Below are 19,311 nucleotides of genomic sequence, written 5' to 3' on the forward strand. Positions count from 1 at the left end.
GCCACAAATCTTCTGAGCCAGACCCGTATTGCCAATCTGGGCATCAAGGTCACGCTCCACCGCAGCCTCAACAGCCCGCAGGGCGTGATCTCGAAGCCAGATCTGGCAAGTGAAACGGACGCCGATCTTCTAGAAGGCCTGAGAAATCAGGGTGTGACGGCAGACACGCAGATATCCATAAGACGAGATGATAAGGAAATACCTAGAGGAACATCATCCCCTCCTTCGACCGTTCAACTCTTCCAGACCATATCAATGCAGGATTCATCCGGTGCTCCGCCCGAGCGTGCATCCCGAATCCGCGGTGCTGTTACAAGTTCCAGCGTTTCGCGCATGGTACCAACTTGTGTCGGGGAAAACTAATATGCGCCAAGTGCGTGCAACAAGGTCATCCCGCCGATAAATGTCCCTCGAATAAATTGCTTTGCGTGAACTGCCAAGGACCGCATGGCACGTATTCGCAACCCTGCGAGACATTTAAACTCGAAAAGAAAATCATTAACATCAAAGTCACGGAAAAGATCATCTTCCCAGAGGCGCGAAAGAGGTTCTCTTTCGCTCGCCGGGAGGTGGTGAGCTCGCCGGAGGGTGGAGAGGCGTCTGGTTTCGGCGGGTACCCAGTACCGCGAGTCGGACCTGGCCCCACCGTCGCCCCTCCCCCCCCCCCTCGGGTTGCCTCTGGCCGCCCGCCCCGCTTCCACACCGCTCACTGAGCCAGAAGCGGCTGTGGTGGCAACCACGTGTGTTGGGGATGCCGCTGCATCTACTACTTCCTCTCCACCAGCCCACAGCACACGTGAGTGCACGGAGATGGACACGTTGGCACCCGCTGCAGTTCCACCCCCGCCGCCCCGCCTCTGCCACCCGAAGCGCTCCCTACGCCCTCGGCGGTCGCGGATCCAATTAAGGGCACCGGAAAGGGTGCCAAGTCCAAGGGGACTGGTCCGCCGGCTACACCCCACAAATCTGATGAAAAGATTGATGTGGCGCCTTTCCTGCCTGCTTCGCAGAGGAAGGAGCGGGTCCCTTCATCCAAACCTCCAGAGAGGCCGAAAAACTTTCTCCTAGATTTCCAGCCCCGAAAGACAATACATAAACAACACACTACAATTGCTCTGAACTTTTATTGACAAGAGAAAATATTGTTCAATGACACTGCGGAGGCCTTCTGAATAACCTTGAAGATGTGTGCGAGATTCGGCATGCTAATCAGCCAAGTGTCATGTGTGTCCAAGAAACACATTCAAATTCCAATCATACAAATTTCTTAAATAGCTATATTGTATTCACAAAGAATATGGTTGGCTGCACACACTCTTCGGGTGGTGTAGCCATAATCGACTGGAAATCCTTACCGTGCCACCCTATCACCGTGAACACTGTCATTGAGGCTGTAGCAGTTTGCACAATTTAATTTAATAGGTTGACAACGGTATGCTGTATTTACATTCGTTCTGATATTGCACTTTCGAGCTCTGACCTCGAGGCACGTGCTTGGTGCGTCAGCACGGCATCGGCAGTTCGATTCCGAAAGCCTGCCACGCTGGTACTCTCTCTCTCTCTATCTCTCTCTCTTGCAATACGCTGTGACCACCCGGTTCCCAACAATGGCGACTCCGGACTAAAGTGGCAGACGCATGGACGATTGGTGCATGCGAATCGCATACGACTGATCGTTACGATAGTCGCCACGACTAGTCGTACGCGTGAATTTAGGACACAGGGCCCGATGCGTGCATGAGATGCGTCGTCGCCGCCGCTCCGCCCACTGTTTTTGCTCCATGGTCAACTACGACTATCGCTGAGCTGAGTTTGTTGATGCCGCTCGTCGTTCGCAAGAAATGGATAAAGCAGGCAATCGTGAAGCGTTTTCTGCCTTCGGAAATGATCAGCGCACACGCCGTCCGCGTCTGCCAGCTCGGCACACTCAGCGTCTCGAACCAGCGCAGATCACCATAGCAACCGCTCATCGCTGCTCTTCCGAATAAATGTGATCGCTAAAAAGAAGTTCCACGCGCGAGAAAGTAGGTGTTAGTGTGGTGAAACATTGGGCTAGGGATTGTTGTCAGGGCTTACTTTAAAAGCTGGAATTAGATATCTGCTGCCATGCAAGCCTACGTTCACTGGTCGACGTGGTGCGCGGTGCGCCGAGCGGCCGAACGATGGCGACACTTGCGCGGAAGCATCGAAACAGGCTACGCAGATGTCTTGGTCACCGATCGCTCACACGGCAGTTATAGCTGAAATAAAGTTCCATGTGCGAGAAAGGGGATGATAGTTTGTTGAAACGTTGTGCTACGGATTGCCATTCGCAGTTGCACCGATAGCGGCCCTCGCACGGAGCACCTTAAGTAATCTTGGTGACGGTGTTGGCGACACCGCAGACCCCGAGCCCCCAAACATAAGCTAGATCCAACCGTGGTGATGTGTTGTATGGTGAAGTGTAGAAACCACAAACGGTGACCGTAGGATCCCAGGTCAAGCTCCGGCGGACAGGCTCCCTGTCTGTTTACCAGGCAGGGAGCTCCGGGACCTCTTCAGTTATCAGGGTAACGCTGACGAAGAAATTACCTCAGTCTCCCTGCTTTTATACCATGATACATGGTTTCCAAATTTTCTAAATCCAAAGATCGGCCGCCTAAAAGGGCCGCACCGAAGTATCCTTTGCTCCGTTGCCAACGACGAGTTTCCCAAAGCCGGACAAAAATGCTAGGTTTTTGGTAATGGAATCTGTTGACGCGTCGAAGCCCCTTGCCACTAAGTCTGTCTTCCTGATCTCCAAATTTTATTAGGGCATTGTTGGTCAATCCTACAAAGCCAAAAAACTTAGAACCGGAGACGTTCTTGTAGAAGTGAACGACAAGCAACAAGCTACGAATCTCTTGACTCAAACTCGCATCGCAGATCTGGACATCAGGGTCACACCCCACTGCAGCCTTAATAGCTCCCAGGGTGTGATCTCTGAGCCAGATGTGGTGAATAAAACTGGAACCGATCTGTTGGAAGGCCTTAAAGAACAAGGTGTGACAGCAGTGAGGCGTATTATGATTCGTAGAGGTAACAAGTAAATCCCAACAAAACATGTAATATTGACTTTCGACCATTCCACAGTTCCTGAATCAGTAAATGCAGGTTTTATTCATTGCTCCGTCAGGCCATACATCCCCGACCCGCGCCGGTGTTTTAAATTCCAGCGGTTTGGCATAGCACGACCACCTGCCGTGGTCGACTAACATGCGCCAATTGTGCACAACATGATTATCCATCTGACAACTGCCCATCGCAAACCCATATCTGTGCTAACTGCCAGGGACCCCACGTGGCCTACTCTAGAGCATGCGAGAAATTCAAACAGGAGAAGCAGATCATCAAGGTGAAAGTCACTGAGAACCTTACCTTCCCAGAGGCGAAAGAGGTTCGCCTCTTTCCCCCTGAGGAGGTACGCCGACGCAGCTCACCGGGGGGGCGGAGCGGAGTCTGGTGTCCACAGGAACCCAGTTCAGCGAGTCTGACCTGGTCCCGCCCTCGCACCCCCCTGGGTTGCCTTACGCAGCCCAACCCGCCACCACCCCGCTTGCTGAGGCAGCAGCGGTTGTGGTGCAAACCACTTCTGTCGGGACCGGTGCTGCTCCCTCCCTGCTCCCTGTCCTCCAGTGCGTTGGTGGGTGCCGACGGGATGGACACCGTGGGCCCCGCACCGGCTCACACCGCCACCGCAGCGCCCGTGCCACCTCGTGCACCCCGGACGCCCTCGGCGGTAGCGGCTCAAACGAAGGGCTCTCGAAGGGGGGCCAAGCCCAGGGGGCCCGGCCCGTCGGGCACCCCTCTGACATCCGACGGGGAGATAGATGTCGCGCCGTTTCTGCCTGCACCGCAGCGCAAGGAGTGGCCTCCGATGTTCAAGGCGACAGAAAGGCCGAAAAATCTCAGAATAACAGCCCCGAAATACGACACATGAACACACACGCACACACGCTCCAGTTATTCTTGAATGTAAATAATAAAAACAGAAAACATTATCCATTATAACTGCAGAGGCCTCCTTAAACATCTTGATGATGTGTATGAGATGCTATATACCAATCAGCCAAGTATTATGTGTCTCCAGGAGACCCATCTAAATTCTAAACAAACAAATTTCTTAAATAGGTACATGGTATTCAGAAAGGACAGGGTTGGCTGCACACACTCTTCGGGAGGTGTGGCCATTGTTGCCCGGAAATCATTAGCATGTCACCCTGTCTTTTTAAACACTGTCCTTGAGGCTGTAGCTATCCGTACGATAATATTTAATAGGTTCATAACGGTATGCTCGATTTATATCTCTTCTGATTTCGCACTTCTGAGCTCCGATTTCGGGGCTCTGGTTGACCAGCTACCGGAGCCATACATCCTCACAGGCGACCTGAATACGCGCAGGTCTCTTTGGGGGTCGTCCAGAACAAATGCCCGAGGTCACCTGATTGAGAAGTTTGTTACATTCTCTGGAGCATGCCTTTTCAACAAAAAACAGACTACATACCATAACTTAGGACACAATACATACTCATATCTTGCCTTGGCTATTAGCTCCGCAGTTCTCTTTCCATGTCTTGAGTGGGGTGTGGGCACTAACCCATATCGTAGTGACCATTTCCCCCCTTCATTAACATACATAGGTACAGGCCCAATCAGTCCGTCTTCCCATAAAAGGCTTAATGAATCAAAAGCAAACTGGAGTATAATAACACAAACATCCAAACCACACCACACATTCATAAATGACCTATACGTGGAGGAAGCCGCTCAACTCATCACGGCCAACATCTTTGACGCTTGCTAAAAGTCCATTCCCGAGGCCCCCAGTGCGTCGTGCAACCCAAGGAGGCCCTGGTGGAATGACGACTGTAGGTGGGCGCGAGAGGCCCAGAACAAGGCGTGGGGTGTCCTTCGCCGGTACCCCACGCCGGGTAACCTCAGCTCGTTTAAACGGGCAAAGGCCTTCGGAAAGCGTGTGCGTCGTGAGGCGAAAAGGGAGAGTTGCCGCGCTTTCCTTACATCCATTAACTCATACACACACTCACAAGGTATGGACTAGAATACGTACACTTAAAGGACAACATACACATAGCCTGCCCCTGGTCAGTACAACAGGGAACACACTCGAAGACCAGGCTAGCGACTTGCACAACACTTCCAACAGAATTCCAGCTCTGCACACTACACAAACACTTTCGTGAAACATAAACCGCTTCTGAAGAGAAGTCCCTACATAAAAATAACAGGTCAAAATCTTCTTACAATTCTGAATTTACACTCTATGAACTGAGAGCTGCCCTGAGCACATGTAAACGTTCAGCTCAAGGTGAACATAAAAATACACACACCATGATACAACACCTAGAACCAGACACTCTTGAAACACTTCTACACCTATACAATAAAATATGGCTTTCGGGGCAACTTCCGGAATCTTGGAGGGAGGCCATTGTAGTTGCTTTCCTCAAGGAAGGAAAGGACGCTTCCTCTCCTGCCAGTTATCGTCCCATTGCCCTGACAAGCTGCCTGTGCAAGCTCCTTGAGAAGATGATAAACAGGAGGCTCGTGTACTTTCTTGACTACAATGGTCTTCTCGAGAGCTGCCAGGCAGGCTTCAGGGCGGGGCGATCTACAAATGACCAACTAGTATCGCTATAATCTTACATAAAGATGCCTACCTACATATGCACTACTGTATGACAGTATGCTTTGATCTTGAAAAGGCGTATGATACTGCTTGGGGGTATGGTCTCCTCAGCGATTTGAAGTCCTTTGGCATGTCGGATCACATAATGAACACGTTCGCCAGTTACTTGTCTCAAAGAACGTTTCGCGTGCTAGTGCACTCTCTAGCGTTTATGTGGAGGAAAATGACGTGCCACAATGTGGAGTTTTGAGCTGCACTCTTTTTATTGTGAAAATGAATTCCCTTAAGAAGCCCCTGCCCCCATCAATTTTCTGTTCAATCTCTGTAGACGACGTTCAACTCTCCTTTAAATCGTGTAACTTAAATCGTGTAAGTCCAGGTTGGTGTTAACAAGCTAGCCGGCTGGGCAGATAGCAACAGGTTTAAATTCAACCCAGGAAAGTGCACGTGTGTGTTGCTTTCCAAGAGGCGTGGCATTCGGCCTGATCCATACATTCAACTCCACGTTGTGTCGATTCCTGTTAAAAAGGAACACAAGTTTTTAGGTGGTATATTTGCCGAAAAGCTCACATTCATCCACACATAAAACAACTAAAACATAAATGCCTAAAGGCAATGAGTATCCTGAAGGTTCTCTCACACATTTCTTTCAGTGCTGACAAACAACTTCTTTTACGTGTTTTTACAAGCCTAATAGGTTCACGTTTGGACTATGGTAGCGTTGTCTATGGGTCAGCCACTAAAGTATCCCTCAGAATGCTGAACCCTGTGCTTTATCTAGGGCTCCGCTTGTCATGTGGTGCCTACTGGACTAGTCCAGTTGAAAGCCTGCATGTAGAGTGCAACAAATGGAATCTAAAACGTCAGCGAGCTTGAAAGGACCTGTTTTATGCGTTTAAAATCTTATCAATGCCTCAGAATCCTTTTACATCAGTTCTTTATGATACATCCATATCTCCGTTCCTTTCTAATCGTCCATCAATCTCTACTACCTTCCCTTACAGAGTAAGAGAAGAAACGTCACAACTTGATGTTTTGTTTTCAGACACCATCAAAACCTCCGCTACTAAATTTCTAGTGTGATGGCAGCTTCACCCGATATCATGTGATGTATCTTTCACATGTGTCGAAAAAAACAGAGTGCCTAGAAGCGCGATCGTGCAACATTTCTTGTCCCTGCAGCACAAATATCAGTGTGCTGAATTTTACACGTGCGCTTCAAAAACTGCCACGACTGTTTCCTGTGTTGCGCATGGTTGCACCTTTAATGTCTGTAACACTATGAATAGAAATACAAGTATCTTTACGGCAGACGCCTATGGCATACTTCTTGTCGCTAAACATATTTTTCTAAACCAAATTCCCAAATCGGTAATTTTTACTGATTCTTTAAGTGTTGTACGTACAGTATCCTCACAGAAGTCTAAAACCCACGCGGTCAATGTTCTCTTTAGTACTATTAGTTCTGTGTATGCGTTAAACCTTGAAGTTACCATGTGCTGGGTGCCAGGACACTGTGGGATTCCAGGTAATGAGACCACAGACCGAATGGCTGCGGCTGCTGCATTTACAAATACAGTTGACATAACAACAATACCCTACACCGACCTCAAGTCACACATCAGACAACACCTTCGCACAACAATGCAAGCATACTGGAATCAACAGACAAACAACAAACTACACGTTATAAAGCCACTCTTGGGAGCATACACCACTGACACACACAACAGACACAACGAAGTTACCTTGGCTCTATTATGGATAGGCCACACGCATGCAACACATTCCTACCTGCTCACGGGATCTCCAAGACCTCTGTGGAGCAGGTGTGGGGACGGCCTATCCGTGATCCATGTGCTACTTCAATGCAAAGCACTCCGCACTACACGACACAAACACTTCCCACAACTATACAGACAATACAACCAGTTTCACCCATCATATTTTTTAGGACACGAGCCCACGCGAACACCCGATCCGACCCGAGCAACGCAAGCCGTTGCGGGCGGTTGAGGCTCAGCGGGCTCTCATAGGTTGTGGCATCACGACAATCGCAACGATGGCACTACTACATCTTGCTTGGCAGTCGCACGTCGTAAGCCTCCTCCGAGCAGCTAACGACGCCAATACCGGCCCTAACATTCAATCGTAACGATCAGTCGCATGCGAATCACGTGCACCAGCCGTAAATGTCTCTCGCGCTTAAGACATGATTTACCCCAGCGACCTTGCGCCCTCAGGCCCTCTTTTGCCTGACGCTCCCTCGCGGCCGCTGGACCTCGCAGTCATACAGCTCCGTCTTCTCGCCTTCTGGCACAAGAACCCGCAGGTTTGGTTCGCCTAGGTCAAAGCCGTCTTTGATCTGCACCGCGTCATCTCGGAGACTACTCGGTTTCGCCACTTGCTTTGCAACCTGCCTCCTGAGGTGGCTAATGAAGTGGCACACGTCATCGGTGCACCTTTTGGCCATTCTCCGTACCAGCGGCTCAAGCAGAGTATTCTCGACCGAACCACGGCGTCCTAGGGTGCGAGCCTCCGGCACCTACTCGCCCACGAAGAGCTTGGAGATCGCCGCCCTTACCAGCTGCTCAGCACCATGGGACAGTACGTGGGCGCGAGCAACGTCGACTCGAACGGTGCGTTTTTAAAACAGCTCTTTCTGCAGCGCTTGCCACAGTCCACTCACATCGTTTTAGCTGCTGCAGGGGACTTGACCCCTTATTGCTTTATTGATTCCGTGTTCCCCACAATAAAATAACAAAAAAAATCGGGCAATGAAACCCGCTCCAGCTAAGCTATGGCAGATTAACAGCCAATAGAAAATAAATAAAAAAGAGCGATATCCCAAAGGTATTTTTTATGTAAAAACCAATTTTTGGATGAGAAAAAATTACACCTAGCATCAAACCAAACTCTCCACGCTTATCCAAATCACAGACAGCCAGCCAATAGCGAACTGGTGTTGCAACAATGACCAAAATAAATCATAATCAGTACAAATAAAACAGACACACTAAGGCAGCGCCGCACACTGCGAAAAGAAAAGGTATACAGGGAACATACTATGTGGCATCGCACAGTACGGAAAAACGGTCTACGAACGCTTTATAGCTGACACCAGTCAACAAAAAGTGGCACCTATGACTTATTTGTCAAAGCATATCTCGCAACGTTTCAAAACCGGAGAGAAACAGCATGCTACTATATCCTTCACACTGCGTAAGAAAAAGGCAGACAACAGTCAGTGCATGTTGCGCTTGTTCGAGAGAACTCCAGTCCTACACACCGAATCACAATACGGTAGCTACTACACTGTACTAAATCACATTCTGCAGCCCCGCATACTGCACACATCATACTAGAAAATGCTGTTCATGTGGTATTGCAGCCCCGCACGCTGCAAAGAACAAAATGCAGTCACACTAACACTGGAAATAAAATTGAGTGCACTACTCGCGGAAAATCACCTCTTGGCTCGGGGTGTTGGATATCTGTCACACTTCCGGCAGTGCATTTCAAATAAACTCAACGAGTTCCATTAACTTTTAACTGCTACACAGTCATTCAATACTGTCCGTAAATGGGGTGGTTCCAGACATTGTCTTATTACATTGTGGATTCGTCGAATGTACCCAACTGTTCTTCTACAATCTTGTAAATAGTGAGAAATGGTAGGTGCGTCTTGTCCAGAGAAGCATCGACATGTTGCCGTCAGTTGTAACCTATAAAAATAATGTGGAAACCGCCCATGTCCAGTGATCAACTGAGTTAGCTTTTTTGGTGGAGGCAAGAAGGAGGGAGTGTCCAATACAATGGGTATCGCTCTGCACAGTACTGTGTCAGTATTTTCCGTCGACCACCTCCGCTGCCATTGCAGGTAACCCTCCTTCGTTAATCGGGATCTCCTCATGCGTTTGGAAAGTTTACCGGGGGCATCTTCTCCTCTCGTAGCCGCACTTGCCGCCACCATGTCCGCCAGCTCGTTACCTCAAACACCTGTATGTCACGGTACGTGATAACGATTAACAGAAACAACATTCGCGAGAGAAATGATCGCTATTTTTAATTGATGAACTACGGCGGATTGATTAAACGGGTTATCCAGGGCGGTTAGGACAGAGAGGCTGTCGGCGTAGATGTGAACCGTAGAAGAAGGTGGATTATCAAGTAAAAACTGAAGTAGTTTATCCAGGGCTATTGCTTCAACGTGGAACGAAGAGGTTCGGGTAACGAGCCGGTAACGGCGCACTGCTGTTATAGAATCAGGCCCAGACATGATAACAAAGCCAGCACCAGCTGAAGTAGAGGTATGCGATCCATCTGTGTAGGCGTGTAGGCCTGGGATTCGTAATCATTGGTTAGCGTCGGCAGCAGTAAGCCTCTCGCTGCTAATTCGAATCAAGCTGGCTGGATGAGTCAGAGAGTCAATGGGAAGGTCTACGTCGGATGGTTCGCAATTAAGTGAGTTGAATGTAATGGATGGCCACTCAGAAAACAGGAGAAACATAAGTACTTGGATGTCTAGGTTTATGTCTAGAAGTAAGGTATTAGCTATTACCTCTAGAGCAACTGTTCTTGTTGTCGTGTACGCTCCTGCGACCGCAAACAGTGTAGATCTGAGAAGCGAGCGTACTCTTGCCTGAAGCATGCAGTATTGACTGGTATACCACCAAGCAGGAGCGGCGTACGAAACGGCCGGCGTCACAACCAAATGATGTAAACGCGAAAATCCTGTCTATTTACAATGGCGTGCATACGACGAAAGCGTGTCATGAACACCGCAATGTTTTCGACGACGTTTTTGATGAGATTTACGCGAGCGACAAAGGTTAAATGATTGCCAAAAACAACCCAAAGGAGCCTCATCTCAGGCACATATCGTAACGATGTCTTGTAGGGTCTCACTGTGGGTTTTCGGCTCGCTCCCCGTTCTCATCTTGAAACCAGTAAACAGGAACATTTCGTCAGATTTATCCGAAGTTTGTTGCTCCAAGTGGTAATTGTTTCCAAGGCTTGGCGAGCCGCTGTTTCAAGCTGCCTTCGCGTATGGCTATGTATGACAACGACCATGTCATCTGGATATGCCTGAAGGTATACGTTACCAGGCATCGGAAGAGAGAGAAGACCATAGATATAAGCATTACGTAATAGCGGGCTAAAGGTGAACATTGGGGCTTCCCTTTGTGGCTGCATGGGTAATACTTCCGGAGTGTGACTGAAAAGACATTGCTCGGCCCTCCAAAAAGGAATGCAACAGACGGTATATATTGCTAGGGCGGCGTTGTGACCGGAAGAAACATAGAAGTCCTGGATGCCAAATTGAGTTAAAAGTGCCGGCAAAGTCCAAAGATATGACCAAAGATAAATCTCCTTTAACCCTGCGTTCTTGGAGGGAGCGACGGAGATCCACCAAGGCAGCCGTCGTATTCTTCCCCTTAGTAAAACCATACTGGTGAGGATGGAGGAGACCAGATTTATAAAAAAATAAGTATAAACGGTAATTTACAATCCTTTCCAACAGCACCCCCAGCATAGATGTAACACAAATTGTTCGGTATTACGGGGGTTATTGTTGTGGCCTTCCAGGTTTTAAAAGGAGCGTAACCCGGGCAATTTTTTACTGGGACGGGAAGTGTCCAAGCTGGAGGCATGTGTTAAACAGATTGAGGAATAATGGCGAAATGTGGGTAATTATTTACTGATTCGTAGGAGTAGTAATACTGTCAAATCCAGAGGCTGAATTAGGGTTCGGGCTGCGGGCGGCTGCTCGTAAATCAGTTTGGGTGAAGTCGATATCTTGTTGATCAGACTGATATGGTGTGTGGGCAAAAAAAGTGCGTAACGCCATGTCAGCCAGCGTATCACTCTCCCTCGTATCATCTGATATGAGCGTCTTTAGAATAGGTCGGTCGATTGTATGGTGCCAGTTGTAGAACTGCCGTCAGCATGTAGAAGAGGAGGCAATACTGTTGAAGCTGTATATAGGATAAATGCGGCTTGAAAGGGACGCCCGAATAAGCTTCTTGTTGTTACCCATGAACGCGCCTGTCTTGCTGCAGTGACCTTCGCTCCTTTATGTGAATCCTATAGTCATTGAGGGCTTTGTAATAGGCAAACTTTAGATGTGCTCGTTGAAGCGCATCTTTGCATCACTTAAAGTGCCGACGTAGAACACGGACTGCAGACCTCTCCTTAGAAAGAGAATAGGTCCACCACATGTTTCCGCTGTGTTATTTGGGACGCTCTCGTGATTCTTTTTGACAGGATCAAATTTTGTATAAAATGTATCAACTGCAGCATCGAGGACTTCGGGCGTGGCAAAACTTAACGAATCGATATCCTTAAACCAAGGGCACTTGTCAAGTGCTCAATCATGTGACGTGTAGCCACTTTCGTTAGGCGTATCGTCCGAAGAAATTTAACTGACAGAGGGCCAAAAACAATAAGCGATAGTCCGATAAAGAAGGCGTGTCATGGACTTTCCGATTATGACCCCTTCCCAAACAGGGCCAAGCACCATCGTCAGGTCAATCCACGATTGTGCATACTGGTTCAGAAATGTCGGCGGTGACGACGGATCATTCAGTAGCTGCAGTCCACTGGCAAGCAGAAAATGTGCTAACTGCTGCCCACGAGTGTTTAATACAGTGCCACCCCACAGGGGATTTCGGGAATGGAAATCCCCTGCCAGCACTATATTGATGCAATTGTAACACTCGATAACATCATTCAGTAAAGTTAGTGTGTAATCTAGTGGAACGGACGCGGCAGCATATGTAGCAATCATAAGCATAATAAATGCCTTGTGTTGGATTTTGATTGCAACCACGTAAGGAGCGAAAGAAGCAGTAAAGACATCAACGATTCGTCGGGCAATAATTTCATACAATGGGGAGCCTCCTGATTGAAAAACGTGAGGTAATGGTGCGGCACTCCTGCTACGGTTGACCCTCGGGCGTATGGATCAGAAATAAAAGCCACGTCAATGTGATGCGCATCGATGAAGTCAACTAAGTTGCAGTGCGCCCGTGGTTGAGGTTAGCTTGCACAAAATTTAGTGTAGCCATAATAAATAAATGAAGTGAAAGGGCTTGTGGAAGTACTTTAGGCGGTGGATAGAACGCAGAGAGCGGGCGTAGAAGCCAGGTCGTAAGTAGTTTTCGCTTTAGCCTAGAGATTCGAAACGCGACCGTGAAGCAGCATGGCGCATTAAAAGCGTGGTTCAAACGCTGACCCGCTGCTCGGCACTCCCTGCACACCACCTTTTCCTAATCAGTCACTCGGCACTCTGCCGATGCATGAGAGTGCGCACAATTGGCACAGCAAAGAGTCTCCGCATTGCATCTTGTTCCGACATGTCCGTGTGTGTAGCTCTTATCGCCGGCAGCAAGATAGAAGTTTTCTTTAATTGGACAAGAGGTCCATTCAACCAAGATTCGATTCCTGTCCTTCAATAATCTATGGACCGATGGAGATACTTCTACAACGTGCATATTATTATCAGACCGGTCTTTGAAATATATACGATGCTTGAACTCTTCCTCGTAATGTTGAAAAATGTTTCTGGCGTTTATGTTACTCCTTCGCAACGCAGGAGCTACACTGGGGTCCACCCCAGATATCCTGAGTTGAGGTAGGCGCCGGGGAGGTCGGGATGTCTTCAGTGCAGTCTTCAGGTGACCATGGGACTCTATCGCCCTTTATAGGGTGCCTATTGAAGATTGATCAGCTGATACGACTGTCCGACCAGAGCATGTCAGGATGATCTTTACTTGCTATACTCCGATTTCAGAGGTATATTTTCCAATGGTAGGTTTGAGCATGGCAATAATCTCGGGGCCTGGGTTAACTGTAGAAAAGAGAGGAGCGAGATGTAGCACGTAGTTTGGATTGTTGGCTGGAGTTGAAGTTCTAGCAGCAGCTTCATTGTCCTTATGACTAAATGCACGCGGTACAGAGAACGAGGAACTGCTAGAATGGATAGCCCCTTGTGAACTGTGTATGGCCTCCACTTACGAATGCTTCGCCATGAGTAAGGAATCTTGTGGCTCGGCATTTGTGCGAAAAGAATCTGCAAGTTGAGTGCGTAGTTCCTTGATCTGGCCTTCAGAACGTGAGAGCCGCATGCATATCACCATCATCCTGTGCTATAATCTCTCGAAAGTTTCGAGTACCTTCATGCGGGCACTGAGAGGTATTTTGTTGCCTGGGTCGTTTAAAATGGTCGATAGCTCTACAGTGTAGCTTCCAAAAAGGCGAGATACATCTTCCTCTGGCGCTGTTGATAAAGCCGTGATGTTCTGGCCATCCTGCAGCATTTCTATTGGCAATTGTTCGTGCTGGCGGTTATCCTGGCTATCCTCTTCATGACGTTGATAGCTTTGGAGCTAGGGTTTCAAGAGTGCTGCGGGCTAGTTGAGGCACGTATCGCGCTAGTAGAAAAGTGGTCTGTGGGATTAGCTAAACTGGGAGGGGTATGTGCTCCGTTGCTTCCGGACTGTGCCCCTGGCATTCTTAAGAATGCGAGCCGCACTAGTGACGTGACACGTTGCAGAAAACCTGCCAGCTGCTCACCGACAATAAGTGAGATCGAGCATCATGGCAGGCGACCGTGTAATCCCATTGGGTTGGCCGCAAGACATGTCTGCAAGCTGACTGTAGGCCTAACGGGTAAAAGCGTCTTAGAAGCGCACAAGTTCGCGTAAATAGCAAGCAACCAGCTCACCGAGACACCCACAGTAGAACGGACAATTGGGCTAGTTGGTAGCTGTTCATCTTGAAGGTGGAAGCGCTCACAAAACAGGGACGAAAGTAGAAAGAACATAGACGACAATGGCGCTTACTCGCAGTTGCAATATAGCGCCGTGTCGTCTATGTTCTTTTTACTTTCGTCCATGTTTTCTGGGCGCTTCCACCTTCAAAATATGGTCACGTAAGACGCAGTCAACGCCGTCGCTTGCGTCAATCGGCCAGTGGCATCTTAGACAACCTCAAAGTACCACTGTGCTGTGCATCTAAAGGAGTGTAGGCGGCCGATGAGACGGTGCAGCAGGGCCTACGTTTATTTACAGTTGCGTTGTGGCGACAACATGGGCCCGAGAATCAGGGAGCGCCCCTGGAGTGCGGCCAAGCAGCGCGGAGGCCATGATGCTCTGAGCTGCGTCATCATCTCTAATAATGATGATATGGCGCCGTCGTTGGCGACGACGATGCCGCCACAGGGCTCCCCCCTATCGTGCAGTGTGTAATTAAATATTGCGGTAATTATATTCGCGCGAAAAATGAATGAATAGGCGGCAGATGGAGCTGTGTACATAAATAAAAAAATTACACCATCTTCACGTGGGGAACCCCGATGACGATGCGAAGCATCGTGGCGGTTCTGTGTGGTTCCATTTTGTTGCCGTTATGTTGAGTGATGTGGTTTTTACTAGCGCCAGAGGGAATTCCGCGTCCGGGTCCACACCGGTGGCAAAGGAACGCAAGTACTTTTGTGTTACGGTGAGTAGGCGGTGGTTCTCGAGGCGCCGAAACTCGTCCATCATGTTCTTGTCGATGTTGTCGCTGTGGTAGAACCGGTACTCTCCGTCAGCGTTGGTTGTTGACATTCGTGCACCGGCTGAGAGCAATGTACACGCCCTCCTCTTCACAGCTTTGTCTTCTTCTTCTTCGGCGGTTCCCCTACGGGAAGATGACGACGGTGGTTGAACGCGAACCTATCTCGTGATGGATTCTTTGGTTGGCCAATCCCTACGGGCAACCTGTCACAATCGGCATCAGAGGCGCTGCGGACGGGGCTGGTTGATCTGCAAGGCGCGTGGCGCTTCCCGCCACAGCTTTCCCACCTGAAATTCAACATCCTCCTCTAAAGTTTTCAGTTCGTCGTTTCCGTTGTCATTCAGCTTCGCGCAGTGGCGTAACTACATATGACGGCGCCAAGGGCAACTAAAATTTCGCGCCCCTCATGATGATAGTCGTAATGATACCATCATTGATTATTATTATTATTATTATTAGCATCATCATCATCATCAATGAGGGAAAAAAGGCCACCTCGCTGTTTCGGGCAAGCGAATGAGTGACTTCTTGAATGATTGTTCACTTCGGTGCAGTATAGCCGTCCTGTACATCCAAATATCGTCTGATACACCAGACGTCCACTAGACCTGAAAAAAGGTGAAAGAATAAATGGACCTTGCCGCGCCGGTCCCCAGTTGTCTTCTCGCTTTACGCGAAGGTAATAAATTAGGTACAACCACACAAAAGAACGACGAAGTAGGCATGTAACAGTTTTTCTCTGCATTGCAATGCAAAGTATTGCTCAAAATTATTTATTGCACACATCAAATCTGTATACTATGCCGACATGTTTTTATCAATGCCATTGGTGCGTCAAAAAACTCGTTCCGGCAAACTCTGTCGTCTCCTCGTTGTCGCCCCTTTTGTGACGCCAGCGCTGTTGTTGATCGTGAACAATTGTCAAGAAACACGCATTTTTTTTATATATAAACGCTTTATATACATCGTTTGGTTATTATTAGCAAAAGTATATAAAGGACTGTACACTACGGCACTCCGTCAAAACTAGAGCAGCACTTTTCTTGCTTTCGATGAAGCAAACTGTTCTATAATGACATCAAAGTTCGTTTTTTCAGTTTGTTCTCTTTCCACACTCAGAAGATCAAGATCAGAAAGTCTGTCCTGGCCCATTGTGGCGCGCAAATAAGAAAGTATCAATTTCAGCTCGCGGAAGGACCTCTCACAACCAGCGATAGAAACTGCTATGGTTAACACTATTTGACTGGCGACGCGAAGGTTGGGGAATACGCTGTCATCTCCATACTCTACAACAAATTTTAGGAGTTCTTCAGGTCTTGACACTTTCTGGTCAACCCGCCGTGAAAGCAGCAGTCGGCAATCTAAAATCTCTTCATAGAGGTCCTGCGCGTTAACGTCGGAACTGTAAAACTCGCCAAAGGTGTAGCAATTTTTTTAGTTCGTTTTTGTCGTCGCTGTAGCAGAGCTTGTTCATGTCCAGGAGAAAGCCAAACTTGGCATCGGTGTTCTGCAGGCGAGTAAACCGCTCGTCGATTTCGGAATGTAGACGGTCGAGAGTGGATTTCATGACCCGTTCTATTCCTTGCTTAGCTGTTAACTCTTCTCCTTTGGACTTTTCACCAGGCATCTGTTTTTTTTCGTCGTTAACGCCTTTCAACATCGACATCCCACACCTCACAGAGGCCAAGCCCTTCATCGAGTGACTCACCCACCAGAGTTTTCCCTCTCGTCATGAAAGAGATCTCTGAGTGCTTTCATGCCTAAGGCAGAATCGTGAAATTTCATTTTTGGATCTTGCAGCCTTTTCTGGAAACGATCTATGCGAACCAGTATCTTGTTCCAAAAGCCGAGCAAAATCAAAAAATCATAACTCAGCATCCGCGTGTGCAATAGTGTGGCAGCACTTCTAGTTTCGCTCGTTTCTTCGTCGTCATTTGCCATTCCTTGGAGAACGTCAAGTATCTCCTCAAGGTATCTACAGACTGGCTTCACCGCTTCGACCCTTGCACTCCATCAAGTATCTGACTCTGACTTGACCACAACGGGCACCGCATCTTTCAGCTTCTCCCAACGGCGTGTGGAGCGAGACAAAAACACCTAAAGTGCTTCGATGGTCCCAAAAAAGGTCATCATCATGGTGTCTTCTTTTGCAGCATGTACTCCAACCAAGTTGAGCGAGTGATTGTAGCAGTTTACGAAGATTGCCAGTTGGTTTTTTTCCGCTATTCTTTGACTGACACCACTTTTTTGTCCTGCCATCACGGCAGCTTTGTCGTAGCACTGTGACCGACAGTCCTGTGGGTCCATTTTGTGCTCTCCTAGCTTGCTTAGGATCACCTCAACGAAGCTCTCAGCATCTTCCTTACCTGGATAAAACCGAGGAAGGACTCCTCAACCTTAACTGATTTCTTATCGAAGTCAACTTCCACGTATCGAACAACCTCTGACATTTCTTCAAGGTGTGCCTGGTCGGGAGTCGTGTCGAACATAATGCCATAATACTTGGCTTTGCGGATTCTTTGCAGCAAGGATTCACGAACTGCTGCAGCCATCATGTGCATGAATTCGTTTTGTACAAGAGGTGATAGGTACGATGTGGACCCGGGATGACTTTCAACGTATGCGAGGGGTTGCTTTATGGAGGGGTCAAAAACTGCCACTAACTTCAAAAGAGCAAGCAAATTTCCGACATTGCTTTCGCGGCCTGTTTGGAGACTCCCTCGGTGCCCTCGCAATGCCAAGTTCTGAGTAGCGAGGAATTTTATGCAGTGGAGGACTCTCATCGAAATTTCACGCCACTTGTGCTTTTCTTTCTCCATCTGTGATTGTAGGTCGGCATTCATTACTCCTTCGGTGTCCATTAAATTTCTTTCCATTTATTTCCACTGTGTAAAACACATTCGGTGATTCCTTGCATTTTCGTGAAGTGTGATCTGCTCGGGTGCCTTCCACTTGGTAAATCCCCCTTCTTGCTCCAAAGATGATAGCTGATCTGAGCGGAACAAAAGGAGGCAACACATGTAAAATGCTGCCTTTTTGGAAGGAGAGTAGGCTAGCCACGAGCGGGTCACTTCGTCACCACGACCATCACCTAACTTCTTCTAAAACCAGCCCTTGGTCATCGATAGGTTGTTTGTTGGCAAGAAAGGTCCTTCCCCATTTTGGAAATACTTCGCACCGAGCTTAACTCCTTCCGTTCGCACAGCGTCAGACACAACAGCTTTTCCAGTACGCGCGTCAAATTTTAAGAGCCCTAGGTCGTGGTTCTGAACGAGCTCCGAAACAATAGGTTGAAGCTGCTTTGTGCAATCCAGTTCGCTTGGCTTCGTAGAATCAGGTTCAACCTCCCGAAGCACGATGTCACTTTCGTTGTCCTCCTCCGCTATCGTAATATCCCCGGTGTTGCCTGTGTTTAACCCACTCTGTTTAGAAGTTTCGCGAACCACTCCTTCGTGAGGTTGTGTGGGCATTAGTGAAGTGGCGGGGGATGGAGCTGCCTCCAGAGAAGAGGGTGAAGTACTCGTCCCAAGTCTTCGAAAGAAGGGCGTGAAGAACTTTTTTGACTTCTCAGCTTCCTGCACCTGAAGCTTTCTCCTTTTCCGTCCTTCAGCTCCACTCTCTTTTCTTTTTTTCGTCGCCCGGTCCATGGCTTTGCTTGACTGAAAAAAAATCCTTAATTCCTTCATTTGGAATACACTCAGAGGTCTTTCTAGCCATCAAGCAGTGCAGCTATATACGTCCGTCGCGTGAATACTTGCTATAATTTGCTAACAATTGCTTACAGTGTCTATATAGATCCCCAGAGTAAGCTTAGAGCTTATGGTTTATGTAGTGCCTCGTATGGGCTCTGCAAGTCTGGAGGGTTAAACAGATTTCTGTCATAGATAAGGGCCTTCCAAGTAACCCGGCCACCGCTGTAACGTGACTACTACTCCTGGCTCGTTCCTCATAAAATAAAATCATTCTGTTGACTGCGACCTAGCGAAATAACGCTTCGATTGTACATGAACGAAATTGACAACTAACAGCTCTGCCGTGTTCTATTTTTTAAATTCGAAAACTTAGCGGACGGAATAGCAAAACTG

General features: G+C 48.3%; 1 pseudogene; it reads right to left on the reverse strand.

Moving 5' to 3' along the window:
* Positions 1–16,217: 16,217 nt before the first annotated feature.
* Positions 16,218–16,919, reverse strand: LOC144167293 (uncharacterized; annotated as a pseudogene).
* Between the last annotated feature and the right edge of the window lie 2,392 nt (positions 16,920–19,311).

This window comes from Haemaphysalis longicornis, unplaced genomic scaffold, assembly GCF_048455015.1.
Source record: "Haemaphysalis longicornis isolate Haplotype H1 unplaced genomic scaffold, Haemaphysalis longicornis Haplotype H1 scaffold_2, whole genome shotgun sequence".
Taxonomy (NCBI): domain Eukaryota; kingdom Metazoa; phylum Arthropoda; class Arachnida; order Ixodida; family Ixodidae; genus Haemaphysalis; species Haemaphysalis longicornis.